The following is a 16,479-nucleotide window of genomic DNA, read 5'->3' as shown; positions in this document are numbered from 1 at the left end:
TGACGTGGCATGATGATCAAAACGGAGGATCTGCCAGGCGTAAGGAGATGAGGCAGATGGGAAAAACAGAGGGATGGGAATTGAGGGGGGGGGGGGATGGGTGGAGGTGCACCGGAGAGGGCCAGGTAGGGAGGAGGGAGGGATGTGGGAGGGAAAGAGGCAAGGATGGGGGTAGGGTCTCGGGGGGGGGGGGTGGAAAATCTGCTTGAGGGAGAAGGTGGCCCTGGGGAGGGCGGGGAAGGCAGGGCCAGGTTATAGTTGGAAAGAAGGGTACATGTCACGGAGATGTTCATCATCCGGGAGGGGTCACCTGGCAGAGCTTTTTTTTTCCTTTATTGAATTTCGATTCCCCCCCCAAGGGGGCGGGCTGGCAGCAGCATATTACGCTGCTCTGCAGCCTACAGACTTTTTAAAACGTAAGAAGAAGATAAGAAACAATAAAAAGGCGATAAAATGGTGACTTAAATTGTAAAATGGCGGAAAAATTGGGGAAAGTTAAAACATAAAGCAAAATGTTGGCAATGCTAACAAAATACACAGGAATCAGACAAGTAACATAGTAGACAGACAGTTAAAGAAACATGGTGACAGTCTGGTTTCTGTTCACAAGAGATATAAAAAGCACACTCAGCAACAGTATGATGTCCATTAGCAACACTTCCGAAAAGATGCACAACACTGAACACTCACTGTAAACACTGCACGAAAATGTCGGCACAAAGATGACACACCCTAGCCAAGAGCGGATGGGGGGGGGGGGGACCTGGACAGATGAGGGGGAAAACAAGAAGGGAGGAGAGGAGAAACGAAAGGGGGGGAACCAGAGGAGGGAGAGGACTCATAAGGGGGGGCAGGGCAGACACGAGAGGGAATGGAAAAAGGTGGGGGGAAATGCAAAAGGACTTGTGGGAGAGAAGGGAGACAGAGAGAGGGTAGGTGGGGAAAAAAAGAAGATGGAAGGGGGGAGAGGGAGCCCAAGAAAAGGATGGAGGAAAGGGTGAGGATCAGAGTTGATAGGAGGGATAAATGGAGGGAGAGAGGGCATCATCCGGGAGGGGGAGTTCATGGAAGCCACCTTGGGAAAGGAGATGAAGGGTGTAGAGATGGAGGATAGGGGGGAGACAACAGTGAAGACGTGGCAGGGGGCAGGGATGGGAGAGGAGAGGAGCAACCAGGGGGTGAGGGAGATGAAGGCGGCGGGAGGTGTAGAGTATGCAGATATGTTCGAGAAATAGGAGCAGATGGGGGAAAGGAATGAGGTCATAGAGGATCCGCATGGGGGACGGGAAGTGTATACGGAAGGCGAGGCAGAGTGCATGACACTCAAGGTACTGGAGGGACATATAGAATTTAGGGGGGGGGGCAGATATCCAAGCGGGACTGGCGTAACAGAGGATGGGACGGATTAAGGATTTGTAGGTGTGGAGGATACTAGAGGGGTGCAACCCTCATGTCCGGTCAGAGAGGAGTTTGAGGAGTCGGAGGCGGTTGTGGGCTTTGGATTGGATGGAGCGGAGATGAGGGACCCAGGTGAGGTGACAGTCAATGGTGAGGCCCAGGTAGGTGAGGGTGGGGGTGAGGCGGCTGGCTGAGCGAGAGGCAGGCGCTTAAGTACTCCATCGGGGGCGCTGCTATTGGTCGCTGGAACCACGTGTTCCGCTGTGGCGCCCTCACACTAAAAGCGGGCCAGGAGGCGCGCGCCGCCACAGCTTACGACGAGATGGCGCAGAGACCTCTACGACCATGACGTCTGGCAGGGATTCAAATTCCGCGGCGCGCGGTACCAGACAGACGATTCCGACTCTCAGTGACCACACGAACTGAAGCACGACAATTTTTTCTGTTCTTCACTCTCTCCCATGGGCTTTCCACAGTGGAATCCAATACTTCTGCGATGCCACCGATCCATCTCATCCTTTGCCGCCCTCTTCTGCTTCTGTCTTCCATCCTTCCCAGCGTTAAGGTCTTTTCCACTAAATCGTGCCTTCTTATGATGTGCCAAAAGTAGATCAGTTTTTCTTCAAGTATCTGACGTTCCAGGGAGCAATATGGTTTTATTTCCTGTTTAGTTCTCTTTGGGGTCCCTGGAACGCTGAGGAGTTTCTCCCAACACCACAATTCAAAGCAGTTTATTCTACGCCGTTCAGCCTTTCTTACGATTCAGCTTTCCCATCCGTGCTGTAACGTAGCGAACTATTACGAGTTGTCATCTTGCACTGAAAGCCTAGCTTGCGTGGAGCAGGGAGGAGAGCAGATTTTGGTTCTCACGCTGACACAGCTGACGCTGGCTCCTGGGCCGAGCGAGCCCTGTACTTGCTTAAGGCAGAGTGCAATACGTTACACATACTTACTATGGATCTGCAGAAGTATTATTAAATACTACTCTATCTTTTTCATACTCAGTATACCAAATTCAATGGATTTACAGAAATAAATTTTTACCTAAAACTCATAGTAACTGGCAGTGTGAAACAGAGTCAGGGACTACTACGTATTTATCTATAGTATCAATTGAAACTACAACCATGAGGATACGTTCATATAATCTAATTTTATGGAATTTTCTTTAGTTTAATAACCACAGGTCTCTGAAGTAATTAAAAGTGCATTGGAAAGTTATTATTTCATCGTGTTTCGCTTGTGTGAGTGTTTTGGAGAGACTGGTAGAGTGAACGGAGCATATACGTAAAGTGCGAATGTAATATTTTATTAAAACTGTATAAATGTATGCGTGAGAAAGTTGTTGTGCGTTGGGGGAATTTGTGACGTATGTCCGAGTGAGCTTGATTTCGTAAAAGGCAGTCAGAAGGGCCGTTGAGTATTAAATTTATTAGCAATTTATTTTTCGGAAAAGAATCGTATTTTGTTTTCATTAAATTTTATTTAGTTTCGGAATCTAGTCTAAATTACTTGTGGTAATATGACTGGCTGACATTAGAAATATCGCGAGTATAGAAGTCCTCGAGGTGATCTGATTGGCTGCTTAACATGCAAGCCAATAAGAATTCTGAATTCCCCGCGCGTCTGAGAAGGGCTTTGTGCCTCAGCTCTATGAGTCGAGATAGTCTCTCGGGAGGCACCTTCTGGTATACATGTGTGTTAAACCGCATTGATCAGATTTGAACCAAAAGAAGAAATTCACGCGTTTGATCGATTCTCGTGTCACTGACGAAGAGTGTCTACAGTATTGAGTATTTTGTGAAAATGTGAACCTTGTGAGTGGTTTATTTTAGGAAATATTCGCGTGTGAACTTTTCATAAATAAACTCCACGTGGCGTGTTTCGTGCAGATTATGAGATATTATGATGAGCATTTCTTTACAAGAAGTCTACTGAACGACTTAATGTGGTAACTCGCAAGTGGTCGTGGTTTACGACGTTCAAAATATCGGGTCGGAGTAAATATCTTCTGGCTGTTTTCGGGTGCGAACTCGTAACAGAGACAGTGGGTAACATTGCATAATTGATGTCGAGATATTAAATACGGACTTGACAGCCATTTTACGTGTTTTGAAGACAATAACCCAACTTAAAGGAAATTTTAGACATTTTTTCAAACGTTCACGCAAGAAATCCGAACGTTCGATGGTTGATAACTTTCAGCTACTGCCCATGGACGAGATTGTCTAATTTTCGTCAACACTGCATTTGTCAGCTAAACCAGTATGTAAAGGGGGGGGGGGGGACGACGACAACCTGAAACGTATTCACGTAGGTGGACTGTTTGTTTAAAGGATACTGAGAGACCAACCCACCCCGACGCAATGCATCACAGCTGGAAAGACCGTAGCCTATACAACACGGTTTTTTGTTGTCAGAGTTATGTCCTACTCCTTAAACATTGTAAGGTTGGACAATGCCTTTCTACCAAGTAACAAGAGTCTCTTGGTTTCATGGCTGCAGTCAGCATCAGCAGAAATCTGGGAGCCGAGATGACTGAAGATAGAAACTGTCTCTGTTGTTTCTCCTTCTGTATGCCATGAAATTGTCGATGTAGTTGCCATAATTTTTGTTTCCTTGACATTCAGCAGTAGAGCAGCCTTTTCACTTTCTGCTTCCACCTTCAGTAAGAGGATCTTTAACTTTGAGTCAGTTTGTACCGTCAGGATCGTATCATCGGCATACTAATACTATATACGCTTATCCTAGCTATTTTAATTGCGGTTTTGTCTTCATCCAACCCGACATTCCTCATAATTTGCTCTGCATTCAGATTGAATAAATATTCAGCATTCCTAGTGCCTTCTTGGTCGGCGTATAAATTTCGTGTGAGGTAAGAGAGATAATACTCCTATGTTCTTGAGAACTTCCTATAATTTATTGTGGTTGACACGGTCAAACAGATAATGTGAAAATACTGTTGTTTTAAAACTTATCATTTGTTGTTGTTAAGGTAATGGCTCTGAGCACTATGGGACTTAACATCTATGGTCATCAGTCCCCTAGAACTTAGAACTACTTAACCTAACTAACCTAAGGACATCACACAACACCCAGTCATCACGAGGCAGAGAAAATCCCTGACCCCGCCGGGAATCGAACCCGGGAGCCCGAGCGCGGAAAGCGAGAACGCTACCGCACGACCACGAGCTGCGGACATTGTTAAGGAAATGGCAGCTCGGAAACTGGCGGAGCAGTTTTGTCGTGTCAGCAAGGCAAAACCAAGTACTGGAAACGATAGACAAAGTACCCAGAGACCGAGCTTTGCGCGAGCGAAGAGGGGAGTCTGTGGAGAAAGTAATGTGACAGAATTAATGGAGAAAGGCCCTTAAACGATAAAAGAACCTTACGTTACGGAATCAATGAGGCCAGATCCTTAGGAAACAAGGAAGTATGTGATGAGACAGAATTAATGCAGCAAGGACCTTATACAATAAAGGGGTAAGAATTGAAACAGAGTGCGGGAGCAACGAGGAGAAAAGAAATAGCGCTCGTCGTGGAGAATACACTACGTCATGAGAATACATAGGATGCATTTCGAGACTGTATAGGAAGAGGCTCCTCTACTCCTAGACTCAACCTCTGCTTCTACCTGAAGTGCAACTCATAAGGTTTACCAGAAGGCGAAGGGAAGCCCTTCGGATAATGTCATTATTCAATCTGTATATTGAGCAAGCAGTAAAGGAAGCAAAACAAAAATTCGGAGTAGGTATTAAAACCCATGGAGAAGAAATAAAAACTTTGAGGTTCGCCGATGACATTGTAATTCTGTCAGAGACAGCAAAGGGCTTGGAAGAGTAGTTGAACTGAATGGACAGTGTCTTGAAAGGAGGATATAAGATGAACATCGTCAAAAGCAAAACTAGGATAATGGAATGTAGTCGAATTAAGTCGGGTGATGCTGAGGGAATTAGATTAGGAAATGAGACACTTAAAGTAGTAAAATAACTGACGATGGTCGAAGTAGAGAGGATATAAAATATAGACTGGCAATGGCAAGGAAAACGTTTCTGAATAAGAGAAATTTGTTAACATTGATTATAGATTTAAGTGTCAGAAAGCCGTTTCTGAAAGTATTTGTATGGAGTGTAGCCATGCTGAAGATTAGATGGGTAGATCACCTAACTAATGTGGAGGTATTGAATAGAATTGGGGAGAAGAGGAGTTTGTGGCACAACTTGAAAAGAAGAAGGGACCGGTTGGTAGGACATGTTATGAGGCATCGAGGGATCCCAAATATAGCATTAGAGGGCAGCGTGGAGGGTAAAAATCGTAGAGGGAGACCAAGAGATGAATGCACTAAGCAGATTCAGAAGGATGTAGGTTGCAGTAAGTACTGGGAGAAGAAGAAGCTTGCACAGGATAGAGTAGCATGGAGAGCTGCATCAAACCAGTCTCTGGACTGAAGACCACAACAACAACAACAGGTGGGTGGAAGGAGAAGGCGAGACAAAACTGTAGGACAGACCCTACAGATGACGAAGAAGCTGTTCAGACGTTAGCGCAAAACTGGGAGTCGGGGAGAAACGCACGCGGACAGACGCTACAAGTTTGGAGGCGCTGGGGAACGCTCTGAGTCCATTACCTACAGGACGCTCTTGGTCTTAGAGTGTGTACCACTGTGGAAGGACTTGTCAACACGGAAGATAAGTTTGTAACTGACATTATGATTAAAAGTTGGAAGTATGTGATGTCATAATTACAACAGGGACAGACTCCTATCTACTCCGTGCGGTGCCGCTGAAATCATGAACATCTCCACATCCACACACGAAGTACACTTCATGACAGCTTGACTTTTGCTGCAGGCCCCCATCATGTGGCTGCAATTTTAATTGCCAGCAGCGTAATGAAACGCCCTGCACGTGGATGTGATGTACGTAAATAAAAATCAACTGCCGCTAATTGCCGCATGTATGGAAAATCATCACTTGAGAACGGCTAGACCGATTTGGCTGATTTTTTTTTTGTGAGTAATTGTCATGACGAGGTTTGATGGCAGAAAATTTTTGAAAATCCAACGGGAAAGTCGGAAATTTGTATGGTATTTTTATATTAAAATATCAATGAAAGAAATGTGACGGTCGGTTTCAAAGTTCACTTGGGACATTTTTCCATAAAAAAGATAATGTGGCGTTCACTTTGACAGTTCTGCTGTCGCATGTTTTGGTAACAAATTCCTCGCGGAATATTGATACTTTCCGAAAAAGAATACAAGTGAATGTGGTATTTCAGCGTGTCGTCTGTGGTGATCACATCTTTGGAGTGCTGAAAAGATCGAATTGATGTCAGTTCCCGGTAATTTGTCGTGTTGCAAACATTCAACTGATTTTAGTTTGATATTTATTTCCTTGGAAAAAAAATGCCACAGGTGATGCGTCGAAATATCCGTCAGTGTACGCGCAACGCACGTAACATACATGATCATCGAGTCAGTGCGAGAGACGAAGAGTGTAGACAGCGTTGGAGGCAAATCGAATAAGAATTATAGAATAAAAGCTTTCATTTAAACCGGCTGCGAGAATGAACATGATAATCTGTGCTGCGGAAATGTGCGACTGCGTTTTCCTTCTCGCAGTAATTTTTAACAGAAAACTGGAAAGTTGTGTTAGGCTAACTTCATATAAACCTACCTTTTCGTAGATCAAAACCATGCGAAATGCTGTCATGAAAGCTAATATCCTCACAGATCCAATAGCTGGAAATGTCTCTCTCACACCCCGTGTACTAAAGATCCCAAATGACTTATCCATTCCTTTTGATTTCTATTCCCAATAAACCTTCCGTTCACAGTAACAATAAATAAGGTCAAAGAAAGGGGGAGGAGGAGACTGATATAAAGAAGGAGAAAGGCAGAGAGATGAGGGACGAGGAGATAGATACACAGATTATCAGATAAGAGATGTACATGGAGAGAGGGAAAAGTGATGGGCAGAGATAGGGATTAGGAGGATATATATATATGTATAGGGTTGGAACTTTAATAGTGCCAATTATTTATTTATAGCTCGTACAAAATAGATACGTTTTTCAGAGTTTTACTAACCTTCAAAGTAGTCACCACCATTGTGTATAACCCGTTGCCAGCGATGTGGAAGTCGTAGGATACTCTTAGCAGTGCCAGTTGTTTTGACAGTTCGAGCGGCGCGGTATATTGCCCGATGAATTTGTAGCAGTTCTGAAACGAATGCCGTGAAGTGTTTCCTTTAGTTTAGAAATGGAGTTGAAGTCACGATGGCTTGAGTCAGGGGAGTGCAGTAGGTGGTATAGCACTTCGCAGCCCCATCAGTCAAACAAATCAGTAACAGCTTGCACTGCACGTGCTTGAGCATCGTCCTGCAAAATGATGGTCAGGTCCTGAAGAACGTGTCATCACTTATGTCCCTATGCTGTTCATTCTTGGAACACAACCTACGGCCAGCTTAGAGACAGAAGGCGCGGTTGAACTACAGAAACACGAGCCGTGTACCTCGTTCCTGGTGGAATGACTAGAACTGATCGGCTGTCGAACCCCCTGCGTCTAATAGGCGCTGCTCATGCATGGTTGTTTACATCTTTGGGCGGGTTTAGTGACATCTAAATGGTTCAAACGGCTCTGAGCACTATGGGACTTAACATCTGAGGTCATCCGTCCCCTAGAACCTAACTAACCTAAGGACATCACACACATCCATGCCCGAGGCAGGATTCGAACCTGCGACCGTAGCAGTCGCGCGGTTCCAGACTGAAGCGCCTAGAACCGCACGGCCACAGCGGCGGGCTGGTGACATCTCTGATCAGTCAAAGGGACTGTGTCTGTGACGCAATATCCACAGTCACGTCTATCTTCAGGAGTTCTGGGAACCGGGGTGGTGTAAAACTTTATATATATACATATATATATGAGAGAGAGAGAGAGAGAGAGAGAGAGAGAGAGGGGGGGGGCGTGGAGGGAGGGAGGTGATTAGGACCTATGACCAATTCTCATACATATTTAGCAACAGTGAATCATTCTCAGGTTCGCTAGTTAAATCATAAATATGACATGCACTTAGACACAGTTTTCTGCTAAATGCATTCTTTCCAAAAGCAAAACAAATATGTTTTTTCTAGCAATTTGAATACTCATGTATAAAATAATTAATTGCCTCATAAACAGTCAAAATGCTTATGACTTTCTCCTTGTTGAAAGAGCGCTGGTGTTTCGCATCTTCATGCTCAGTTCATAAAAAGCCGCTCCAGTTAATGATATATTCGTTATTTAAGTCCACTACCGCTTTCTCTTCACATCCTTGCATTTTCAATTGCACCTGAAACTGCCATTGTTAATCCATAACAGAATGGATGTATCGTTATTTTACATAAAAAGATACGAAAAATTAAGTTTATACATGTACCGTTATAAACTTAGTTTTCTCACTTTATTACGTAAAATGCATACATGCCCATTACATAATGCATTAACAATGGTAGTTTCAGATTCACTTAAATGTACCTGGATGTGAAGGCAAACCAACAGTGGACATAAATAAACAATATATAAGCTACTGCAGCGATCTTTGATAAATAATAGTCAAACTATTGCCACGAATTATGTCCAAAAGAATGGAATAAATTAAGAAAGGCGACCTCAGGAAAGATCAGTTTCGGTTCCAGGGAAATGCAGGAAAATGCGAAGCAATAATGAGCCTACGACTTCTCTCGTAAGATCGATTGAAGAAAGCCAAACCTACGTTTATACCACTTGTAGACTTCGAGAAAGTTTTTGACAGTGTTGATTTAAATACTCTCTTTCAAATTCTGAGGACACTCAAAAATAGATTAAAAGAGCATCTGAACGAAACGGACTGTACCTTGAAAACAGACTCTGAGATGAATACCAACAAAAGTGAAAGAAAGGTGATGGTATATTTTAGAATAAATTCAGGCGATGTTGAGGGAATTAATTAGAAGGTAAGACAATAATGTAAGTAGGCTGTTTAGATTTTCTTATTGGTAACGCCACGTAGCGCTCTGTAAGAAAATCACTGGCTGTGCTGTGTAGTTTGCATTGTTGTCTGCCATTGTAGTGTTGGGCAGCTGGATGTGAACAGCGCGTAGCGTTGCGCAGTTTGAGGTGAGCCATCAGCAGTGGTGGATGTGGGGAAGTGAGATGGCGGATTTTTGAGAGCGGATGATCTGGACAGAGACAGTAAATTTGTAAGACTGGATGTCATGATCTGCTATATATATTATGACCTTCGAACACTATTAAGGTAAATACATCGTTTGTTCTCTATCAAAATCTTTCATTTGCTAACTATGCCTATCAGTAGTTTAGTGCCTTCAGTAGTTTGAATCTTTTATTTCGCTGGCAGTAGTGGCGCTCGCTGTATTGCAGTAGTTCGAGTAACGAAGATTTTTGTGAGGTAAGTGATTTGTGAAAGGTATAGGTTAATGTTAGACAGGGCCATTCTTTTGTAGGGATTATTGAAAGTCAGATTCCGTTGCGCTAAAAATATTGTGTCAGTTTAAACACAGTCATGTATAATTTTTCTAAGGGGACGTTTCAATAAAAGTAGTAGATGAGTTTTGCCGTTTGAGTGGGACGATAAATGATGATGGCTCAGGTAGACAGGATGTAAAACGGCGACTAGCTACAACACGAAAAGCGTATTCTTAAAAAGATGAATTTGTTAACAAGTAATATAAACTGAAGTGTTTGGAAGTCATTACTGAAGGTATTTGCCTGGAGCATAGCCTCGTACGGAAGTGAATAGAAACTTTTGAAATGTGGTGAGAAAGAAGACTACTGAAGATTAGATGAAAAGACCGAATAAATAATGAAGGGAAACTGAGTAGAGTTGGGGAGGTGATTGATTTAAGACATATTCTAAAAGAAGGGATCGGTTGATAGCGTACATCACAAGGCATGAAGAAATCGCCAATTACGTAATGGCGGGTAGTTTTGGAGGTGGGGGGAGGGATAAAAATTTTAGAGAGACCAAGTAACCAGGTTCAAATGGATGTACGTTGCAGAAATGCAGAAATGACGAAGCTTGTAATGGGTATATGAGAGGGGAGAAATACATCAAACCAATGTCCGATCTGGAGACAACAACAAGCATGCACAGTGCTATGTCCTTCGCTACCAGTGGCCGATGTTAATTTCCGTCTAGCATCTTCGACAGGCAGCTGCTCCCGTCCGTATAAAAATATAAATGAGCCGGAGAGAGAATGTGACGTCGCTATTGGCTCTGAGCGCGCGCCGTAATTACCAACAAAAGCCTTCTGAGGCGCTCCCTTCCCCTTTAAACGAACAGCCGCCGCGCGGCGATGCGAATCGACGTAACACAATGCCGCTACCAAGAACAAAGGCGGTTTCCGAACACAAAAGGAAACAAGACGAGAACAGCACAGCCCTTTCGCTTCAAGCCTGCTCGTGTGTAGTGCTGTCGCTACTTCCCTTTTCACACTTCCGTCTGTTTGCCGATCGGAACACAGCTGACAAAAGGTGGCTAATTTGAAAAAAAAAAAAAAAATCGAGTGCTGACTGTCAGGACAATGGGGAAATTGCTAACAATCAGCGACGGAGTTTACTGGTTACTTTCTCCGATTTCAGATCTTGCTTGTACTGTTCCGCTCGTTTACATTAAGAGTTACTGTGGTATTCCTGGCTGTGGCCACCAGCATTTTATTTTGCTAGAAGCTCGCATTTATGCAGCTTGATGGACGTGAAGCAGCATATGGTACAAAACTGGAGTGGAGTGAGGTATAAGCGACAGATGGTACAGTGTGTACCATTCCCGTGGGAGAGTCCGCCAATTGTACTGAACTTGCTTCTGATTGGCCGGCACATTCGGTTGTTAGACGTCAAAACCCTCTTATGAATTATTATTTATATGCTTTTCATTGTATTTAACCTAGTTTTCAGTATGACAAACCCTCATGGTACCCTACGAGTCTACCAATTTTGTTTATTAAATTTCATAAACAAACGAGTATCGCTATTCCAACCGAAGTGCTTCGGACACCTTTGCATCGCTTTGGCGCGCCTGGGCGACGAATTACTGCAGCTGTGCTAGTCAGACTGTTTCGGCCGTTCTTCAGAGTTGGCCGCGTAAGACTGTTTCGGACGTTCTAGAGCGATGGACGCGTAACATTGTTTCGGGTGGTCATGTCGTACTCTATGTCGGAAGTTGCTAGAAAAGTTGCTGTACTATTAAGAAATCTATGTCAAGTGTTATAAAAGACAGTGTAAAATGTATGAAGATTTAAATAATAATGAAACAGGATACAGTAATGAGAACTGTCGCCTACATCATTGTCAGTACTACAGGTTTTGCCCTCCGTAGATACGGAGACTAGCCTGGGAAGTGGCATACCAAAAAAAAAAGCACAATCACAGGTTCAAGTTCGAGATGACAGCATAGCAGCCTCCGCCGAAGAAGATCCCACGACCGACGAGCTGCCTTCTGCGCTGGGTACACAACTTTAGAAGACGACAGGTTGGTGGAAAGAACGGTTAGGGACTCTTATTCAATCTCACCACATCTCTCCAGCTTCCAGATCTGACTTCTAATACGACAACGTATAATTTTATATTACACTCCTGTGTAATGAATTAGACAATGTTTGTTCATATACTGAACAAACACAGAAGGATAAGAAAGATTTGGGGGCAATGAACCGTTGACGATTAGATCAGTAGGGACGGAGCGAAAAATTGGAGTGGTCGTGGGTGGAGGGGCGGTTGAAAACCATACTTCTGTTTCTCACGGGAGAAAACATTTGTGGAAACTAGGGAAACCCTAATCAAGACCGGCAGGCGAATAGTTGAACGCAGCCCCACTCGACTACATGTCCACACGGGGTGCAGCGAGAAGCACCACCACACCCTACAGTACCGCCTGCGTACTTCACTACTGACATTACTGGATTGCCACAGGACTCGTCACTCCAAATCCCTCACGTCTCCAGCTATCCATGTCAAGTGGCATTGGTCTTTCCATCACTTCAAGCATCGCTTAGCATTCACTATAGAAGTGAGTCGTCTATGAAGAGCTGCTCGACCGCTGTACCACACTGTTTTTGACTCCCCACTCGCAGTCATTATGCTAGCAGGACTTCGGACCTCAAGAGTGGTACCTTCTGCTGATTTCATGCGATTTTTTACGACCACCCTCCGCATCGTTCGATGATCGCTATCCGTCAGTACATGAGGTCTGCCTGACCTTCACTTAGTTGTGGTTGTTTCTTAGTGGTTCCACTTCTCAGTTACATCACCAACAACCGAACTGGACAGCTTTGGAAGGGGTGACATGACCCTGGTTCCTTTGTTACTCAGCTGACACCCAACGACCAGTCCACGTTCAAAGTCACTGAGCCTTTCTGATCGATCCAGCTTGTCTGCTGACAACACGATGCAACCTGCCTCCTTTCATAGCCTACTGGCAGATTCACCTCTCGCGACATCTGCTGTAGATGTGTCAGGATACTTTTGATCAGATAATGTATAAGGCCAGCAGGCAGCCAAACACAGAGTCGGAATAATGCACACATGTAATATAAACTAACTCTTTATTTTAATACAAATGGTCATAATGCTCTACTGAGCATGTAAGTAACTGACCAACGAACATACACTGTGTGATCAAAAGTATCCAAACACCCCAAAAGACATACTTTTTCACATTAGGTGCATTGTGCTGCCAGCTATTGCTAGTCACGACCTCAGCAGTCACTAGACATCGTGGGAGAGCGGAATGGAGCGCTCCGTGGAACTCATGGACTTCGAAGGTGGTCAGGTGATTGGGTGTCACTTGTGTCATACGTCTTTACGCGATATTTCCACACTCCTAAACATCCCTAGTTCCACTGTTTCCGATGTGATAATGAAGTGGAAACGCGAAGGGGCACGTACAGCACAAAAGCGTACAGACCGACCTCGTCTGTCGTCTGCCGACAGTTGAAGACGCTCGTAATGTGTAATAGGCAGACATCTATTCAGACCATCGCACAGGAATTCCAAATTGCATCAGGATCCACTGCAAGTACTAGGCGAGAGGTCGGAAAACTTGGATTTCATGGTTGCTCATAAGCCACACATCATGCTGGTAAATGCCGAACGGCACCTCGGTTGGTGTAAGGAGCGTAAACATTGGACGATTGAACAGTGGAAAAACGTTGTGTGGAGTGACGAATCACGGTACATAGTGTGGCTATCCGATGGCAGGGTGTGGGCATGGCGATTGCCCGGTGAAAATCATCGGCCGGCGTGTGTAGTGCCAACAGTAAATTTTGGAGGCGGTGGTGTTATGGTGTGGTCGTGTTTTTCATGGAGAGGCTTGCACCCCTTGTTGTTTTGCGTGGCACTCTCACAGCACAGACCTACATTGATGTTTTGAGCACCTTCTTGCTTCCCACTGTTCAAGAGCAATTCGGGAATGGCGATTGCATCTTTCAACACGGTCGAGTACCTGTCCATAATGGACGGCCTGTGGTGGAGCGGTTACACGACAATAACATTCCTGTAATGCACTGGCCTGCACAGAGTCCTGACCGGAATCCTATAGAACACCTTTGGGATGTTTTAGAAATCCGGCTTCGTGCCAGGTCTGACTGGCCGACATCGATACCTCTCCTCAGTGCAGCACTCCGTGAAGAATGGGCTGCCATTCCCCAAGGAAAATTCCAACACGTGATTGAACGTATGCCTGCGAGAGTGGATGCTGTCGTCAAGGCTAAGGGTGGGCCAACACCATATTGAATTCCAGCATTACCGATGGAGGGCGCCACGAACTTGGCAGTCATTTTCAGTCAAAAGTCCGGATACTTTTGATTGCATAGTGTAATACAGAAATCATTTTCGATAGTACCTTTCCTCTTTGCTTCTTCTGTTGCTTACCGCCGGCCGCGGTGGTCTCGCGGTTCTAGGCGCTCAGTCCGGAACCGCGCGACTGCTACGGTCGCAGGTTCGAATCCTGCCTCGGGCATGAATGTGTGTGATGTCCTTAGGTTAGTTAGGTTTAAGTAGTTCTAAATTCTAGGGGACTGATGACCACAGATGTTAAGTCCCATAGTGCTCAGAGCCATTTGAACCATTTGTTGCTTACCGTATTTTCTTTTTCTGCCAGGGCCCCAGACTATTTAACTACCACAAGGATATAATAAAGCACATTTTAAACGTTCAGCCAGTAATTTTCAGGCAGCACATAGCGGCCGAGCGAGCACGCGGCAAGGGAAAGTTTAGCCAGCGGTAAACAGTACGGACGGGTAAACACCACAGAGGTCTCGAACAGTGAAGCTGCCGGATCTCGTAGGGCGAGTAGGAATGTTCCACCCTGGATCTTTACAAAAGAGAGGAAGCCATTGAAGTCCAGCGCGATGGAATATTCTGGAAGACGGAAAAACAAGCTGGTGGAAAGAGGATGCGAGGTACTGTGTCAGAGCTGGGCAGGTCTTCAAAGTGCGTACATAAAAGGCATCTAGGAGCAGCAAAAACCAGAGTCGGCACAGGAGTTGAATAGAGCACAAGTGGTTGGAACACCGAGCCTTTGAGGGGGAAGCAGCCGCTACGGATGGGACGATGAAGACTTCAGCCACGAGAAGTCGGCGGTACTCGGATGGCGGCAACTGCCACTGTTAAGATATGCAGCAGCTTTACCTTTCCATCTGAATAGTATTTAACAGAGACAGCCTGTCTCAAGTAGCTGTCGTATAGAGTTTCACTTGTTAGTAGGAAGGAGTCACTGTTTAGTACTTTCCTCCTAGTTTTTTTCGAATTACGCCAAGGGGTCAGCGACTGAATAGTTAGGGCAACGGACCAGTGATTCAGTAGTTAGCAGAACAAGTTGTAATCAAGATACTTGTCTCTGTCGATAGTGATAGAGTGTGAGACGCACATTGCGAAGATGTTTTTGGGTGAACCTGTAGGGACTTGTAGGAAACTATCTACAGAAGAAAGGGTAAAGCGCCTGACATCTCACATACCTTTTATGTTAATAGTCAAATAAAGTGATTTAAGGGAGAAGTTGTACGCTACTACTTCGGCAGACCAGCGCTGCCTAAATTCCGTCTTCTCCCCCACGTTACAAGAACTTGTCAGTTGTACCCACACAGCCTTAAGTGGCCAAGGCGATTCTACTCCCTCTCATCTCCGTTATAAAGGTTCACTGAACTAATCACAGATTCACAATGTCGTTAATGTCCTGACTGCACCACGCAGGCCATGTTGTTGTTGTGGTCTTCAGTCCTGAGACTGGTTTGATGCAGCTCTCCATGCTACTCTATCCTATGCAAGTCTCCTCATCTCCCAGTACCCACTGCAGCCCACATCCCTCTGTATCTGTTTAGTGTATTCATCTCATGGTCTCCCTCTACGATTTTTACCCTCCACGCTGCCCTCCAATACTAAATTGGTGATCCCTTGATGCCTCAGAACATGTCCTACCAACCGATCCCTTCTTCTAGTCAAGTTGTGCCACAAACTCCTCTTCTCCCCAATCCTATTCAGTAGCTCCTCATTAGTGATGTGTTCTACCCATCTAATCTTCAGCATTATTCTGTAGCACCACATTTCGAAAGCTTCTATTCTCTTCTTGTCCAAACTATTTATCATCCATGTTTCACTTCCATACAAGGCCATACTCCATACAAAAACTTTCAGAAACGACTTACTGACACTTAAATCTATGCTCGATGTTAACAAACCAACGCTATATTGATAACCTGGTCCTGTGTTGCGTTGCGACACTTTTTCTTGAGCCTTTACAACATCTACTTTGGATCGGCATGGTTATGGTCTGGTTTGACTTGGTTAAGTGGTGTCCAGACACATTTATCCTCGATAATCCCCCACCCCATGAGAGGTAATATGGTACCAAACACGTGAAACTGTGCGAATATTTTCTAAATGTTTGTGTGCCTGGGACTTGGGTACCAGTCCGGTATTCACCTCGTTGGATTTAGGAAACCGCCTAAAACCTCATCAAGGCTGGCCTCGTCCTGAATCCACTAGGGCCAACGCCTCTGCCCGAATTACGGAAGCGACGCGCAGCTATCCGGACGGGTACTGCCTCT

Source organism: Schistocerca piceifrons, chromosome 10, assembly GCF_021461385.2.
Source record: "Schistocerca piceifrons isolate TAMUIC-IGC-003096 chromosome 10, iqSchPice1.1, whole genome shotgun sequence".
Classification (NCBI taxonomy): domain Eukaryota; kingdom Metazoa; phylum Arthropoda; class Insecta; order Orthoptera; family Acrididae; genus Schistocerca; species Schistocerca piceifrons.
This window is presented reverse-complemented; position numbering follows the sequence as displayed.